This window comes from Balaenoptera acutorostrata, chromosome 15 (assembly GCF_949987535.1).
Source record: "Balaenoptera acutorostrata chromosome 15, mBalAcu1.1, whole genome shotgun sequence".
In the NCBI taxonomy this organism is placed as follows: domain Eukaryota; kingdom Metazoa; phylum Chordata; class Mammalia; order Artiodactyla; family Balaenopteridae; genus Balaenoptera; species Balaenoptera acutorostrata.
In genome coordinates, this window is record NC_080078.1 from 76758774 (window position 1) to 76777003 (window position 18230).

Here is an 18230-nt window from a genome sequence, read left to right on the forward strand (position 1 = left end):
TACTTACTTTGTGCTTGCTCTGTGGAGGCACTGCAAGAAAATTTTATAAAATAATAAAAAAACCCCCTACAAATCCTAATTAATCCTCACAAGAACCCTGTGCGGAGGTGCTGCCATCGTTTCCCTCTGCAGACGGTGATTTGTGACGCAACCGGGGTCTTAGAGGGAGCGGGTGGAGGGACTGGTGGGTTGACCTGCCATCTGGTTCCAGAGTCGGGCTCCTCCCCGTGGTGATGCCTGGGTTTCCTCACGCTCATAAAAAGCCACAAGTCAGTTATGCTTATTACCCATTTTACAGATGGAAAAACTGAGGCACACAGAGGTTAGCAATTTCTCAGTTTGAAAGTGGCTGAGCCAGGACCCAGCCCAGGCTGCTGGCTCAGGCCCACACTGTAACCACCTGTAATCACCCCTTGGTAATGAACCCTTTGAAGAAAGGTGAGTCACTTGCCTTGGCCGTGCCTCGGTTTCCTCATTTGCCAAGTTGGGCTCTAGTAATCCTGTCCTACTGACTCACCAGGAGTGGTGAAGGAAGGGCTTAGGACCAAGGCTCCCAGAAACTTCCATCAGGAAGAAGCCCTGACCTGGGAGGAAGGTGGTCTTGGTCAGGTCTGTCCCAGCACCCTGAGTCTGTGTTCAGTTACGTCTCCTTGTTGTCCTGCAGTTTCCTTACTTGGAGTGTGGGTGGCCTGAGATGGAATCTCAGGTTCATCAAGATCTCCACATGCCCCTGACTGTCCGGCTGTGTCCTGGTGGACAGTGAGGCTGCAGTGGTGAGTCTCCAGGAATTGGATCTCTGGAGAGCAGACCCGCCGATCTGAGATTCTTTGTTCTAGGAAAGCGCATTCAGCGAGGCCCGGCTCGGCTCTGGCTTCCACAATGATCCCCGTGGCTACGTAATTGCAGAGTGATCCTTTGTGCTGAGAAGTCACAAACATAAGCGGAGCCCAGGCCCTTAGAGACTCCTTCTGCAGGGACGCTGGACAAGGGGTCCAGCGCCGGGGTCAGATGCTCTGGGCCAGGCCAGCTCCTGTCGGTCTCCCCCGAGCTCTCCGTGGAGGCAGTGCTCTCAGAAGAGTCCATCATTCACGCATCCCGTTCATTCATTCAACAGCTCTTCACTGAGCGACTCCTGTGTGCCAGGCACCAGGGAGACAGCTGTGAATGAAACAAACCAAGGCCCAGTTCTCACAGAGCTGACAGTCCAGTGGAGGGGGGAGAGGGGGCAGTGAACAGTAAGGCACACCCCCCAACACAAGTACAATCTTTTCTTTTTTTTTTAACATCTTTGTTGGAGTACAGCTGCTTTACAAGGTTGTGTTAGTTTCTGCTGTATAACAAAGTGAATCAGCTCTATGTATACATATATCACCATATCCCCTCCCTCTTGCTTCTCCCTCCCACCCTCCCTGTCCCACCCTTCTAGGTGGTCACAAAGCACCGAGCTGATCTCCCTGTGCTATGTGGCTGCTTCCCACTAGCTATCTATTTTAGATTTGGTAGTGTATATATGTCCATGCCACTCTCTCACTTCGTCCCAGCTTACCCTTCTGCCTCCCTATGTCCTCAAGTCCATTCCCTACGGCTGTGTCTTTATTCCTGTCCTGCCCCTAGGTTCATCAGAACCACTTTTTTTTTTAGATTCCATATATATGTGTTAGCATACGGTATTTGTTTTTCTCTTTCTGACTTACTTCACTCTGTATGACAGACTCTAGGTCCATCCACCTCACTACAAATAACTCAATTTCATTTCTTGTTATGGCTGAGTAATATTCCATTGTATATATGTGCCACGTCTTCTTTATCCATTCAACTGTCGATGGACACTTAGGTTGCTTCCATGTCCTGGCTATTGTAAATAGAGCTGCCATGAACATTGTGGTACATGACTCCTTTTGAATTATGGTTTTCTCAGGGTATATGCCCAGTAGTAGGAATGCTGGGTCATATGGTAGTTCTATTTTTAGTTGTTTAAGAAACCTCTATACTGTTCTCCATAGTGGCTGTATCAATTTACATTCCCACCAACAGTGCAAGAGGGTTCCCTTTTCTCCACACCCTCTCCAGCATTTATTGTTTGTAGATTTTTTGATGATGGCCATTCTGACTGCTGTGGGGTGATACCTCATTGCAGTTTTGATTTGCATTTTTCTAATGATTAGTGATATTGAGCATCATTTCATGTGTCTGTTGGCAATCTGTATATCTTCCTTTGAGAAATGTCTATTTAGGTCTTCTGCCCATTTTTGGATTGGGTTGTCTGTTTTTTTGATATTGAGCTGCATGAGCTGCTTATAAATTTTGGAGATTAATCCTTTGTCAGTTGCTTCATTTGCAAATATTTTCTCCCATTCTGAGGGTTGTCTTTTCATCTTGTTTATGTTTTCCTTTGCTGTGCAAAAGCTTTTAAGTTTCATTAGGTCTCATTTGTTTATTTTTGTTTTTATTTCCATTTCTCTAGGAGGTGGGTCAAAAAGGATCTTGGTGTGATTTATGTCATGGAGTGTTCTGCCTATGTTTTCCTCTAAGAGTTTTATAGTGTCTGGCCTTACATTTAGGTCTTTAATCCATTTTGAGTTTATTTTTGTGTATGGTGTTAGGGAGTGTTCTAATTTCATTCTTTTACATATAGCTGTCCAGTTTTCCCAGCACCACTTATTGAAGAGGCTGTCTTTTCTCCATTGTATATTCTTTCTCAAAAGATAAAGATATCCTTTATCAAAAATAAGGTGACCATATGTGCATGGGTTTATCTCTGGGCTTTCTATCCTGTTCCATTGATCTATATTTCTGTTTTTGTGCCAGTACCATACTGTCTTGATTACTGTAGCTTTGTAGTACAGTCTGAAGTCAGGGAGCCTGATTCCTCCAGCTCCGTTTTTCTTTCTCAAGATTGCCTTGGCTATTCTGGGTCAGTCTTTTGTGTTTCCATACAAATTGTGAAATCTTTTGTTCTAGTTCTGTGAAAAATGCCATTGGTAATTTGATAAGTGTTGCACTGAATCTGTAGATTGCTTTGGGTATAGTCATTTTCACAATGTTGATTCTTCCAATCCAAGAACATGGTATATCTCTCCATCTGTTTGTATCGTTTTTAATTTCTTTCATCAGTGTCTTATAGTTTTCTACATACAGGTCTTTTGTCTCCTTAGGTAGGTTTATCCCTAGGTATGTTATTCTTTTTGTTGCAATGGTAAATGGGAGTATTTCCTTAATTTCTCTCTCAGATTTTTCATCATTAGTGTATGGGAATGCAAGAGATTTCTGTGCATTAATTTTGTATCCTGCTACTTTACCAAATTCATTGATTAGCTCTAGTAGTTTTCTCGTAGCATCTTTAGGATTCTCTGTGTATAGTATCATGTCATCTGCAAACAGTGACAGTTTTACTTCTTTTCTGATTTAGATTCCTTTTATTTCTTTTTCTTTTCTGACTGCTGTGGCTAAAACTTCCAAAACTATGTTGAATAATAGTGGTGAGGGTGGGCAACCTTGTCTTGTTCCTGATCTTAGAGGAAATGGTTTCAGTTTTTCACCATTAAGAACGATGTTGGCTGTGGGTTTGTCATATATGGCCTTTATTATGTTGAGGAAAGTTCTCTCTATGCCTATTTTCTGGAGGGTTTTTATCATAAATGGGTGTTGAATTTTGTCAATAGCTTTCTCTGCATCTACTGAGATGATCGTATGGTTTCTCTCCTTCAATTTGTTAATATGGTGTATCACATTGATTGATTTGCGTATACTGAAGAATCCTTGCATTCCTGGGATAAACCCCACTTGATCATGGTGTATGATCCTTTTAATGTGCTGTTGGATTCTGTTTGCTAGTATTTTGCTGAGGATTTTTGCATCTATGTTCATCAGTGGTATTGGCCTGTAGTTTTCTTTTTCTGTGACAGTTTTTTCTGGTTTTGGTATCAGGGCGATGGTGGCCTCATAGAATGAGTTTGGGAGTGTTCCTCCCTCTGCTATATTTTGGAAGAGTTTGAGAAGGATAGGTGTTAGCTCTTCACTAAATGTTTGATAGAATTTGCCTGTGAAGCCATCTGGTCCTGGGCTTTTGTTTGTTGGAAGATTTTTAATCACAGTTTCAATTTCAGTGCTTGTGATTGGTCTGTTTGTATTTTCTATTTCTTCCTGGTTCAGTCTTGGAAGGTTGTGCTTTTCAAAGAATTTGTTTGTTTCTTCCAGGTTGTCCATTTTATTGGCATGCAGTTGCTTGTAGTAATCTCTCATGTTCCTTTCTATTTCTGCAGTGTCAGTTGTTAATTCTTCTTTTTCATTTCTAATTCTGTTGATTTGAGTCTTCTCCCTTTTTTTCTTGATGAGTCTGGCTAATGGTTTATCAATTTTGTTTATCTTCTCAAAGAACCAGCTTTTAGTCTTATTGATCTTTGCTATCGTTTCCTTCATTTCTTTTTCATTTATTTCTGATCTGATCTTTATGATTTCCTTCCTTCTGCTAACTTTGGGGTTTTTTCGTTCTTCTTTCTCTAATTGCTTTAGGTGTAAGGTTAGGTTGTTTATTTGAGATTTTTCTTGTTTCTTGAGGTAGGATTGTATTGCTATAAATTTTCCTCTTAGAACTGCTTTTGCTGCATCCCATAGGTTTTGGGCCATCATGTTTTCATTGTCATTTGTTTCTAGATATTTTTTGATTTCCTCTTTGATTTCTTCAGTGATCTCTTGGTTATTTAGTAGTGTACTGTTTAGCCTCCATGTGTTTGCATTTTTTACAGTTGTTTTCCTGTAATTGATATCTAGTCTTATAGCGTTGTGGTTGGAAAAGATACTTGACATGATTTCAATTTTCTTAAATTTACCAAGGCTTGATTTGTGATCCAAGATATGATCTATCCTGGAGAATGTTCCATGAGCACTTGAGAAGAAAGTGTATTCTGTTGTTTTTGATGGAATGTCCTATAAATATCGATTAAATCCATCTTGCCTAATGTGTCATTTAAAGCTTGTGTTTCTTTATTTATTTTCATTCTGGATGATCTGTCCATTGGTGGGGTGTTAAAAGTCCCCTATTATTATTGTATTACTGTCGATTTTGCCTTTTATGACTGTTAGCATTTGCCTTACGTATTGAGGTGCTCCTATGTTGGGTGCATAAATATTTACAATTGTTATATCTTCTTCTTGGATTGATCCCTTGATCATTATGTAGTGTCCTCTTTTGTCTCTTGTAATAGTCTCTATTTAAAGTCAATTTTGTCTAATATGAGAATTGCTACTCCAGCTTTCTTTTGATTTCCATTGCATGGAATATCTTTTTCCATCCCCTCACTTTCAGTCTGTACGTGTCTCTAGGTCTGAAGTGGGTCTCTTGTAGACAGCATATATATGGGTCTTGTTTTTGTATGCATTCAGCCAGTCTGTGTCTTTTGGTTGGAGCATTTAATCCATTTATATTTAAGGTAATTATCAATATGTATGTTCCTATTACCATTTTCTTACTTGTGTTGTTTTTTTAAAAAAATTTTATTTATTTATTTATTTATTTTTGGCTGCATTAGGCCTTCGTTGCTGCGCACGGGTTTTCTTTAGCTGTGTCAAGTGGGGGCTACTCTTCATTGCGGTGCGTGGGTTTCTCATTGCGGCAGCTTCTCTTGTTGCGGAGCACGGGCTCTAGGCGTGCAGGCTTCAGTAGCTGTGGCACGTGGGCTCAGTAGTTGTGGCACGTGGGCTCTAGAGCGCAGGCTCAGTAGTTGTGGTACACGGGCGTAGTTGCTCCACGGCATGTGGGATCTTCCTGGACCAGGGCTTGAACCTGTGTCCCCTGCATTGGCAGGCAGATTCTTAACCACTGCGCCACCAGGGAAGCCCTTGGGTTTGTTTTTGTAGGTCTTTTCCTTCTCTTGTGTTTCCTGCCTAGAGAAGTTCCTTTAGCATTTGTTGTAAAGCTGGTTTGCTGGTGCTGAATTCTCTTAACTTTTGCTTATCTGTAAAGGTTTTAATTTCTCCATTGAATCTGAATGAGATCCTTGCCAGTAGAGTAATCTTGGTTGTAGGTTTTTCCCTTTCATCACTTTAAATATGTCTTGCCACTCCCTTCTGGCTTGCAGAGTTTCTGCTGAAAGATCAGTTGTTAACCTTATGGGGATTCCCTTGTATGTTATATGTTGTTTTTCCCTTGCTGCTTTTAAAATTTTTTCTTTGTATTTAATTTTTTGATAGTTTGATTAATATGTGTCTTGGCGTGTTTCTCCTTCGATTTATCCTGTGTGGGACTCTCTGTGCTTCCTGGACTTGATTGCTTATTTCCTTTCCCATGTTAGGGAAGTTTTCAACTATAATCTCTTCAAATATTTTCTCAGACCCTTTGTTTTTCTCTTCTTCTCTGGGACTCCTATAATTTGAATGTTGCTGCATTTAATGTTGTCCCAGTGGTCTCTGAGACTGTCCTCAATTCTTTTCATTCTTTTTTATTCTGCTCTGCAGTAGTTATTTCCACTATTTTATCTGCCAGGTCACTTACCCGTTCTTCTGTCTCAGTTATTCTGGTATTGATTCCTTCTAGAGAATTTTTAATTTCATTTATTGTGTTGTTCATCATTGTTTGTTTGCTCTTTAGTTCTTCTAGGTCCTTGTTAAACGTTTCTTGTATTTTCTCCATTCTATTTCCAAGATTTTGGATCATCTTTACTATCATTACTCTGAATTCTTTTTCAGGTAGACTGGATATTTCCTCTTCATTTGTTTGGTCTGGTAGGTTTTTACCTTGCTCCTTCATCTGCTGCATATTTCTCTGTCTTCTCGTTTTGTTTAACTTACTGTGTTTGGGGTCTCCTTTTCACAGGCTGCTTGTTCGTAGTTCCCATTGTTTTTGGTGTCTGCCCCCAGTGGATGAGATTGGTTCAGTGGCTTGTGTAGGCTTCCTGGTGGAGGGGACTGGTGCCTGTGTTCTGGTGGGTGGGGCTGGATCTTGTCTTTCTGGTGGGCAGGGCTGTGTCCGGTGGTGTGTTTTGGGGTGTCTGTGAACTTAGTATGATTTTAGGCAGCCTCTCTGCTAATGGGTGGGGTCGTGTTCCTGTCTTGCTTGTTGTTTGGCATGGGGCATCCAGCACTAGAGCTTGCTGGCCGTTGGGTGGAGCTGGGTCTTAGCGTTGAGACAGAGATCTCTGGGAGAGCTCTCGCCAATTGATATTATGTGGGGCTGGGAGGTCTCTGGTGGTCCAATGTCCTGAACTCAGCTCTCCCACCTCAGAGGCTCAGGCCAGGCACCAGGCCAGAGCACCAAGACCCTGTCAGCCACACGGCTCAGAAGGGAGAAAAAAAGAAAGAAAAATAAATAAATAATTAAAAAATTATTAACATAAAAAAAAGTAATTAAAAAAAAAAGAGAGCAACCAAACCAATAAAGAAATCCACCAATGATAAGAAGCACTAAAAACTAAACTAAGATAAACATAAATATCAGAAAGAAATCAGTTGCAGACAGCAGACCCCAAGTCTACACTTGCTCCTAAAGTCCACCGCCTCAATTTTGGGATGATTTGTTGTCTATTCAGGTATTCCACAGATGCAGGGTACATCAGGTTGATTGTGGGGATTTAATCTGCTGCTCCTGAGGCTGCTGGGAGAAATTTCCCTTTCTCTTCTTTGTTTGCACAGCTCCTGGGGTTCAGCTTTGGATTTGCCCCGCCTCTGCATGTAGGTTGTCCTCAGGCATCTGTTCCCCGCCCAGACAGGAGGGGGTTAAAGCCGTGGCTGGTGACAGGGCTCTGGCTCACTCAGGCGGGGGGAGGGAGAGGTACGGATGCGGGGCGAGCCTGCGGTGGCAGAGGCCGGCGTGACGTTGTAACAGCCTGAGGCACGCTGTGTGTTCCCCCGGGGAAGTTGTCCCTGGATCACGGGACCCTGGCAGTGGCGGGCTGCACAGGCTCCTGGGAGGGTAGGTGTGGAGAGTGACCCGTGCTTGCACACAGGCTTCTTGTTGGCGGCAGCAGCAGCCTTAGCATCTCATGCCCGTCTCTGGGGTCCGTGCTGATAGCCGTGGCTCGCGCCTGTCTCTGGAACTCATTTAGGCGGCGCTCTGAAACCCCTCTCCTCGCGCACCCGGAAACAATGGTCTCTTGCCTCTTCCGCAGGTCCAGACTTTTTCTTGGACTGCCTCCCGGCTAGCCGTGGCGCACTAGCCCCCTTCAGGCTGTGATCACACAGCCAATCCCAGTCCTCTCCCTGGGATCTGACCTGAGAAGCCCGAGCCTCAGCTCCCAGCCCCCGCCCACCCCGGCAGGTGAGCAGACAAGCCTCTCAGGCTGGTGAGTGCTGGTCGGCACCGATCCTCTGTGCGGGAATCCCTCCACTTTGCCCTCCGCACCCCTGTTGCTGCGCTCTCCTCCGTGGCTCCGAAGCTTCCACCCACCATCCCTGTCTCTGCCAGTGAAGGGGCTTCCTAGTGTGTGGAAACTTTTCCTCCTTCACAGCTCCCTCCCAGAGGTGCAAGTCCCATCCCTATTCTTTTGTCTCTGTTTTTTCTTTTTTCTTTTGCCCTACCCAGGTACGTGGGCTGTTTCTTGCCTTTTGGGAAGTCTGAGGTCTTCTGCCGGCATTCAGTGGGTGTTCTGTAGGAGTTGTTCCACATGCAGATGTATTTTTGATGTATTTGTGAGGAGGAAGGTGATCTCCACGTCCCACTCCTCTTCCATCTTGAAGGTCTCCCCCCAACAAGCACAATCTTATAAACATATATATGTGTGCACACATACATGCACACACACTTATACACATGTACATATACATATTTAACTGTGTGTTATTCTAGGTAGTAATAGATGCTATTACATCAGACAAGGTATTGGGATAGAGAGGTCTGGGGGGGCTACTTTAGACTGGAGGTCCTGGAAGTCCCCTCTGAGGTGTGCCTTTTGGGCAGAGGCCTGAGGAATGAAGAGTGTCTTCCATGTGCACATCTGGAGGAAGACTGTTACAGACAGAGGGAACAACATGTGCAAAGGCCCTGCGGTGGGAGTGTGCCTGGCATGAGGGAGCAAGGGGGAGAAGAGCCACAGCTGAGATTAGATATGGCTTTCTAGACCATGGCAAAGAAATTTGTGTCACATTTTAAGGGTCATGGAATGTGATTTGAGAGTTTTGTGCAGAGGACTTTGTAGGTTTTGACATGTTATTTGAAAGGATTCCTCTGACTGCCTGTGGAGGATGAACTGCCAGGGGCGGGGGGTGGTGGCGAGAGTCAATGCAGGGAGACCAGTGAGGAGGCAACTGCAACAGTCCAGTGAGAGAGGATGACTGCTCGGACCATTCGTGGTGGAGGTGGGAGGTGATCAAATTCCAGCCATAGTTTAAAGGTAAAGCCAAAAGGATTGGTTGTTAGATTGGATGTGGGGGAACAAGAGGAAGAGAAGCATTAAGACCAACCTCAAGATTTGGCCTGATCGCCTGGAAGGATGGAGTTGTCTTTTACTATGGGAATGACCAGCTTGGGTGGAAATGGGGGCATTGGAAATCTGCACCTTGGGCCCTGATGCTGAGGGTGTCCTCACCCTTGGTCCCTGTGGCCTCTGCCCATCTGCAGGAGGGCCCTGGAACAGTAACCTTGGATTTAACCTGAAACCAACATTGCCCTCCTGAAATACCATCTCTAAAGTTTCCAGGGCACTTCTGACTTTCTCTTTTAAAGACTCAGCCTGCATTTTATTCTAATGGCTGGGGTTCATTCCCCCTAAGGACGGGCAGCCCCCGCAGATAAAGAATAAATGGATGAACATTCCATTAGTGCCCAGAATGCCCCAGGCGCATGGAGGAGATTTAGCGTGCCTGCCACCTGTCCAGATGGGTTGGTTGGAAAGTGCTACATCTGTTAAAGGGAGTTTGAATGTTAAAGAGGGATATCAGTTGTAGGAAGGAAATTACTGAGTCTTTAAATGCCATCAACTGAGAAAAAGACGGATGAAGCTTTTATGGATGTGCAGTTTGTCCCAATACAATAAAACATCTTAAAACCTGTCTTTACTGGCATCAAAGTACTGCAGCGTTGTCACGGAACAGTTTACATCTCAGTGATGAGTTTCTTAAAAACAAAAACAAAGCAGTGCTTTCACCCTTCTATCTGGCTTTCTAAAGCAACTGCAATACAAATATACGTTTATTTGTGCAATACAATTTACAAAGCACCTACTAAGTGCAGAGCCCTGGGCTAAGGAGGGGAGAGAGATGAATCAGATCTTTTTCTCAGCAGGTTCATGCCTGGTGGGGGACATAAATAGCACACAGGGTGGAGTGGGTTAGTGCAGTGAGAAAGGTCCTGAGGTTCAGAAGGGGGAGGGATTGCTGGGTGCTGGGGGGTCAGAGTAGGCTTTTTGGAAGGGATGGTGTGTCCATTTACTTGCATTTGCCAGCATGTAACTGAAATCCCTAATGAATCTGATTTACACTGCAAAGGAATTTATCTCCTGTAAGGGAGAGGCTACCCGTCAGGAGGACTTCAGGGTGGGTCCAGCAGCTGAATCCAGGGATTCAGCGGCTATACGCCACCACTAGCCTCTCTGCTTTGCCAGCCGCGGTTCTGGTTTCATACTTAAGTCAATTCCCCTCTTGGTCACGCGATAACCGCCATCGGCAACTGGGACCACGTGTCTCCTTGTCCAGGTTTACTGGCATTGAGAGAGAAACCTCTCCTTGGAGCGTGGGATATATACTCTTCTCTCTGATACAACTGGCCATGTTGGGCCATGTGCCCACCTTGGACCACTAACAATCTCTAGGGGATGGCTGTAGACTAATTACCGTTGACTAATAGGGGTGACCCTGGAGCAGAGGATCCGGTCAGCATCCCCTGAGCCGAGGGGCTGCACGGGCACAGGTGGCCACCAAGGCAAAGTTGGGCCACCATCAGCATGTCTCAATTTAAATAGGTGAGTTGTTTGGTGTGTGAATTACACCTCAATAAAACTGCAGTTAAAAAAAAAACCCAAAACAGAAAACAAGGCAAAGTTGGGCTTGTGTTTGAAAAGAGGAATGCGGGAAAGGATATTGGTTGGGCAGTCATCTGAGGAGGGCATTGGTGGATTGTTGGGCTTTTATACTAGCAGAGATAACAACAATCATAATTTAACAATAATAATAATAAGCAGTAGTTTTGAGCACTTTTTGCAATCCATTCATGGCATGTAGGGCTTTAAATGCAGAGCAGGACCTCTCTTATCCAACCTCTCTTACCTGACTCACCTGTTTATCTGAAGCTCGCCATTCCTCTGTAAACATGTATATGGATAAGCCTACAGCTTGGGGCCATCAGCTCCTGTCTGAAACGCACACTGAGTTGCCTGTTTACTGAAAGTCATTGTTTTTGTTCCCAAACCTGTTCAGTCCAGATGTACCTGAGATTGTAATTACATAGCTTAAATAAATATAGCAAATGGATAACTAGGAATACAAAAGGAGAGGGAGAAGCTGCTTCTATGCAAACCAAGTTGAACTGTTGAGAAAGATTTGATGAGGGAAAAAAGCTTAAGTAGAGATTGGAAAAATAGATGAGATATAATACCACTAGCAGTGCACTGCCTAATAAAATAGTCACTTGCCACACGTGGCTATGGAGCACTTGACATGTGGCTGGAGTGGCTGAAAAACTGAGGTTTTGATTTTGTTTCATTGTAATCGATTCACATGATTAAAGACAGATACGTGATTCAGATACTGAAAAACTTTTCAATGTATTTGGGACAAGTTCTTTATACGAATCTACTTTTTCAACTTTAACTTTCCTGAAATCTAAATGCAGATCAACTGTCTCTGATAAACATATAGAGGCACTGAGTGTAAAATACACACCAGATTTTGAAGATTGATATGAAAAACATGTCAAATATCTTGATTTTTTAATTTATGATATGTTGAACTGAAAATGTTTCAGATATGTTTGGTTAAATAAAATATATCATTAAAATTAACGTCATCTGTTTTTTTAAAGTTTTTTTTTCAAATGTGGCTACTAGAAATTTAAAAATTACATATGTGGGGCTTCCCTGGTGGCGCAGTGGTTGGGAGTCTGCCTGCTAATGCAGGGGACGCGGGTTCGAGCCCTGGTCTGGGAGGATCCCACATGCCGCGGAGCGGCTGGGCCCGTGAGCCACAATTACTGAGCCTGCGCATCTGGAGCCTGTGCTCCGCAACAAGAGAGGCCGCGATAGTGAGAGGCCCGCGCGCCGTGATGAAGAGTGGCCCCCGCTTGCCACAACTGGAGAGAGCCCTCGCACAGAAACGAAGACCCAACACAGTCAAAAATAAATAAATTAAAAAAAAAAAAAAAAAACATATGTGGTTCACCTTCTTCTGGTCTAGAAGATTCTGCACTCAGATTGCTTTGCAAGCATCTTTAAGTCGTGATCCCGCTATCAAGAAACTAAAACTGAACACTGTATGATGATATGAAAGAAAGGAGACAATGGGAGAATCCAACAGCAGACTCACATTAAAACTCATTGTCTCTCTATGCTAACACATATATATGGAATCTAAGCAAAAAAAAAAATAAGGTCATGAAGAACCTAGTGGCAAGACGGGAATAAAGACACAGACCTACTAGAGAATGGACTTGAGGATATGGGGAGGGTGAAGGGTAAGATGTGACAAAGAGAGAGAGTGGCATGGACATATATTCACTACCAAATGTAAAATAGATAACTAGTGGGAAGCAACCGCATAGCACAGGGAGATCGGCTCTGTGTTTTGTGACCACCTAGAGGTGTGGGATAGGGAGGGCGGGAGGGGGGGAGATGCAAGAGGGAAGAGATATGGGAACATATGTATATGTATAACTGATTCACTTTGTTATAAAGCAGAAACTAACACACCATTGTAAAGCAATTATACTCCAATAAAGATGCTAAAAAAAAAAACAACTCATTGTCTCTGTTGTGAAAATCTTCACTAATTAATGGACACGTATGTGTTTTCTGTTAACCTGTGTAAGGATGTGACTGTACCTTTCTAAAAAATTCCGCACTTCAGTCAATTTAGTTTTACTAATGGACCCTCTGATGGTCCTAGTTGTTCTGGATAAGAGGGCTCCTCCTGGGTTTTACAGCCACCCTTGGGGGTCAGGGCAGGTATGATGATTCCCATGTTAGAGATGGGAGAAACTGCAGCTCAGGAAGGGAGAACAATGTGCTGAGGGTCCCTCAGGCAGGGAGTCCAGGCACAAGGAGGACTCGAGTCCCGAGCTACCTGACATCACCCCAGGCTTTCACCTTCCCCCCCCCCCCCGCCAACACTGTTGGTGTCCTGGACATGTTGCTCTGGTTACAAGTGGAATAAACCAATTATAACTTACCTTGGGGATTTCATCAGTCTCTCTAACCTGAAGGCTTTCAAGGAGACCAGGGCTGATTTTCTGCGACTCCTGCGTTGTCATCCTGAAGCAGAAATACTCATTGAATGGAGTGCATGCTTCCTTTGGTGGCTTTAACTGTGTGCCATGTGATGGATGTCGTGTGTGTCCATCACTCGCTTCATATGTTGAAGCCTTAATCCCAATGTGAGGGTATTAGGAGGTGGGGCCTTTGGGAAGCAATGAGGTCATGAGGGTGGAGCCCTCAGGGTGGGATTAGTGCTCTTATAAGAAGAGACTCCTATAACAAGAGAGCTTGCTCCTGTTCTCCCTGCTCTGCCATGTGAGGGGACAGCGAGAAGGTGGCTTGTCTAGCAGCCAGCAAGTTGGTGCTCACCAGGAGCCGAATTGGCCAGCACCTTGATCTTGGACTTCCCAGCCTCCAGAACTGTGAGAAATAAATGTTTGTTGTTGAAGCTGCCCAGGCTATGGTAATTCGTTATAGCAGCCTGAGCCCACTAAGACTCTATGGTTCCTCCCTTGCGCCCTGCTTGACATCTTGGGCAGATCTTGAAGCCTCTCAGACTCGCTCAGCCCTAAGAACAGGTGCATCTTTTAAGAACTAAGGAGTCCAGCGCAGGATATGTCAACGTTCAATCTCACAACAATCTGAGCTGTTCAAATTCACCTGTTGTGAATTCCCTCCTGGGAATCTCCTTCCACATGTCCCTCTTCTCTCACGTGTGGGTGGTGGTCACCGGCTCCCATGGATGTTTCCAGAACCCTCTTTAGAATGAGTGGGTTCCAACACCTCTAGCTTTGGGACTTCAGCAAAAATTCCAAGTCCTCCAGGGAGGTCTCCTTCAGTGTCCAGTTGCACTGGATTCACTGTCTCAGGAGAGAAGGACCTTTTCCTGGAAAGAGGCATCAGGAGCAATACTGGTGTCTGGGGCTGTCACTGAAGCCCCTCTTCCACCAGCGAGGACACAGTCAGTGCTCGGCTGGCGGTCCGGGGTCAGTGCTGCGGGCCGGGACTCCCGCTCTGTAGCCCTGCAGCCACGGGCCCCAGGGGGTGTCAACCCTGCCCAGCCTGACTCTGCCCCTGTGACCTGAGGCTCCCGATGGGGCCGTGTGGCTGCGTCCAGGTGAGGATTAAGCGAGTTAACGCACAGGAGCGCTCAGGACCCAGGCCCCACGCCGTAAGTGCCTGTGAGGTCAGCCCACTGTCGTCAGCGGGTCGCTAATCAGGCTCACAGATGAGTCTGGTCAAGAGGCTGCCCCGGAATCAGGGCTTTGGGTTTAGGAAGAGAGATTTCTGTAGGGATGCTTGGAGATTTAGCCTGTAATTGGTGGCTTTGCTTCCAATAGCGCTCGAGAGACAAGCCATAAAAGTTGCTTATCCTTAAGCGGAGAGCAGAAAGGGCTGTGGGGAAGAACGGCGGGCTGGCTCCCAGGGGTGCACCCACCCTGAGCTGCTGCCAGGCGGCCAGACGCAGACGCACCTTCCAAAGCTCTGGCCTCGCGGCCCGCTGCTCTCTGTCCTCCTGCTTCTTAATTAAAAAAAAAAAAAATCCCAAAGCCTCCATTACTACAGACTCCCTGACTCTCTGTTGTGGGCTAATCTTCAGGATAAAGCATAGTCTTTCTCGAGTGCTTTTGTCCTCTGGGTATCCTTTTTGATCTTGAGACCAGGAAGAAACACGTGTTCTCACTCAATGCTGGAAAATGCATCCCCCGCTCATTCTTAAATCTCTCCTTCCTCCCTCTCTTTCTGGCTAAGTGTTTATCTTTCTCTTTCAAGGGCGATGGATGCTTAATTCCTTGAAGTCTGTAAAGCAGGTTGTAAATGTGATGGTGTTATTATTATGAATGTCCATGATGATAACGTCGTGCTTCTTGCCTGTCCCAGTCCTGGGCCACTGTGATGCAGCCCCTCTAAGATGACCAACTCCAGCCACTCCAAACAATTACAGAGGACAGCACAGGATCGACCTAGTTGGACGAAGATCTTTTATGGGCAGGCAGAGAAGAAAGCTCTAGAGAGAAAGAAGCATCACCAGGAGCCTGGGAGCCTACATCTGCCGGTGCCTTAGTCTCATCTTTGATCAGTTCATTCAATAAACATTTATCAAGGAATCTCTGTGCGTCCAGGATCAGCGGATGCTGAAAAGGTGAATGAGAAATCACCTGCTCTGCAAACTGTAGAGTGCCGCCACCTGAGGGACGATGGGCTAGCACCTGTCGTGGGCTCAGTGACGTCTGAGGCTGTTGATGGTGATGGCGATGAGGGGGGTGACCTCAGAGCATCCTTCTCAGCCTGCGTTTCTACAGGATAAAGGTGTGAACCAGGGGATGGAACTGGTCCCAGCAAAAAACCACATGGAGCTGATAAGGCCAGGAATGAAGGTCACCAGAGTGTCATCAAATGCAGTTGTGATGATGATGGTGATGGTGAAGATGATGTCACCTAGAATTTTAAGCCCTGAGTCCTATGGGCAGGCCCTGCTGAGCACTTCATTGCTACTTTCTGCTCTAATCTGTCCCATGATCCTATGCAACAGGGACTCTCATTATCCTCGTTTTTCAGGTGAGGAAACTGAGGCACAGAGAGGTTACATAACTTGCCTGAGGTCACACAGCTAGTTAAGTGGTGGGCTGGGATTTGGGCCCAGAGAATCCTCCTCCAGAGGCCGTGCTCTCAGGAACCTAACTGTTGTGATGTGTTGTCTTCCTGCACAGAAAACACTCAGGAACGGTTTCACTCTGTGACCTTCTTAGGTCACATTTCTTGGCATTCCAAGATCTGGCCTCCAAACAGGCAACATGGAAATAGTTCACCCAGGTGTTTCCTCTTTTCCAGACTCCATGCACCTCTTCTGTGACCTCCCACTCTCTGCCCCTGTCTCATCCACCGCCCCTGCTAAGAACAGGCAAACCCTGAGTCCCCAGTGCCTGCAGAGCGGGGCTGCAGAGCCGGCGGGCGGGGTCTGGGCCCTCGCCTCCAGGGGAGAATGAGCAGGGTCCGTAGCTTTATGACCCGAGATGGACTGCACTCAAGTTCATGCTACACGCTGGGACCCACCTGCAGCGGGGAGAGCGAGAGGCTTTGAGCTGTTATTCCTGGATTGAGAGGTTTCTCATCTCTCACGTGAGACAGTAAAACCAGAGATGACAGCAACGATGGCCCCTCCCAGGGGGCCAGAGAGTAGCTGAACCTGAGCCCCATTCTGTGCCGTGGAGACAGCCCCACCCCCACCGGGCTGGAGCAGCTTCCTACGGCTTGTCCTGGACCTGCTCACAGCAGTTCCTGCCAGGGACAGGAGGAGCTTGGCGGTGATTCAGTCCCGGAGCAGTAAAGATGGAAACACAGTTTCCAGGGACCAGGCCATTAAATATTCAGGTGAACTCTGTACCTGGGCGCTCTTTGCTGAGCGGAATCCTGCAGTCTGGACACTGCAGTGTCTACACATGGTGTGTCTACACAGCCTGGCAAACCCTTCCGACCACATAGAGCCCAGCAGTAGCTCCCCGACACTGAGCTGGCAGGAGAGCTGGGTCCTCCTTGAAATTCTGAGGAATTTATAACTGTGGGATCCTCCTCTTTTGCTCCATTCCCAATGTCATACGTCCTGGGTCAGACCCTCAGAAGCCTGCATCCTGTGCTGAGACTCTTCTGGCTTCGGGGCTTTGCTGCACACAGGGGCCTGGTGGGCCAGTGGGGGAGTTTTCTTTGTCTGGGGCATCTCCCCGGGTGCTGGGAGGGGCTCATCTGAGGGGCGCAGGGGGCCCTGGAGCCATGGGTCCCTCTCTCAGGCTGCAGCCAACACTGGGTTCCCCTGAAGATCGGGAAGAAGGTTCCTTGTCATAAAGGCTACACCTGTTCCTCCAACTCCCACCCCCTTTCTTAGCGCCTGGTGGGCTCTGGTCTCCTGGGAAGTGGGTGTTTTCCTTTGCTAAAATCGCTGGATCGTGATATTTCATGATATTCATTTGCTTTTGGGGGAAGAGGGTATTGGACCCCACCCCACCCCCAGTAGAATTTTAGCTCCAGGAGGGAAGGGATTTTGTTCACTGTTGTATCCCCAGGGTAGTGTCTGGCTCAGTATGTGTTTGTTGGACTATTAAATTAATAAATGAATGAGGGATCCTATCTGTCCCTTTCAACCCAGCACCTAGCAGAGAGCCTGGCACGCAGTACGACTCAATAAATATTTGTCAGATAAATAAGTGAATGAATGAATGAAACTTCTCAATCCCCTCTCCCCCCTCCCTGCACACCTCTATCGCCTTCAGGACCCCCTCCCCATCTCATTCCAACATCCCTGTTTCCTGGCCTTCATCGGGGATTTGGGGCCCCCGTGCACTGCCAGGGCCCTGCTTTAACTGCCTCCCTCCTGCCTGGATGACAAATGACTCTCAGCCTCGGCAGCCGATCGCTGATGCTCCCAGCTCTGCAGGCCACCTCCACGTGCGAGGCTGACCCAGGAGCACTGTCCTCCCACCATCGCTCAGCCCCCGCTGAGCCCGTGGGGTTGCAGAACCTCTTCTGATTGGCCCACTGCCATGGGTCTTACTCCCGGAAACAAGTTCCCGCACAGACAGACCTGGTTACCTGAGTCCAGGAGTCAGTCATCTACTTGCACCAGTGCTAAAAACGTCGCTATTTCCCCAAACTCAGCTGCACCTGTGGAGATGAAAACACAAGACAGCCTATTTTTAGCAGGTGACAGAGGGCACACAGGGAACTATAATTAGCATCTCGTCCAAAGGGTGGAGTTTCCAGCCCAATGCAGAGAGTGACTGCCCTGGGTGGGGGAAGGGAGGGTCCCCTCAGCTCAGCATCCGTCTCTGGTGTCTGATGTGGGACGGAGCCAGCTGCATGGAGGGAAGACCTGGACTCCCCTGGAGTCCCAGGAAGGGGGCG

General features: G+C 46.5%; 1 long non-coding RNA gene across 1 annotated transcript; it reads right to left on the bottom strand.

Moving 5' to 3' along the window:
- Positions 1–817: 817 nt before the first annotated feature.
- On the bottom strand, positions 818–17995 carry LOC130704944 (uncharacterized). The gene is made up of 3 exons (XR_009005502.1): positions 17919–17995; positions 13310–13391; positions 818–1158 (listed from the first exon to the last, which is right to left on the bottom strand). It is a non-coding gene; the product is annotated as an uncharacterized LOC130704944 (long non-coding RNA).
- Positions 17996–18230: the final 235 nt, after the last annotated feature.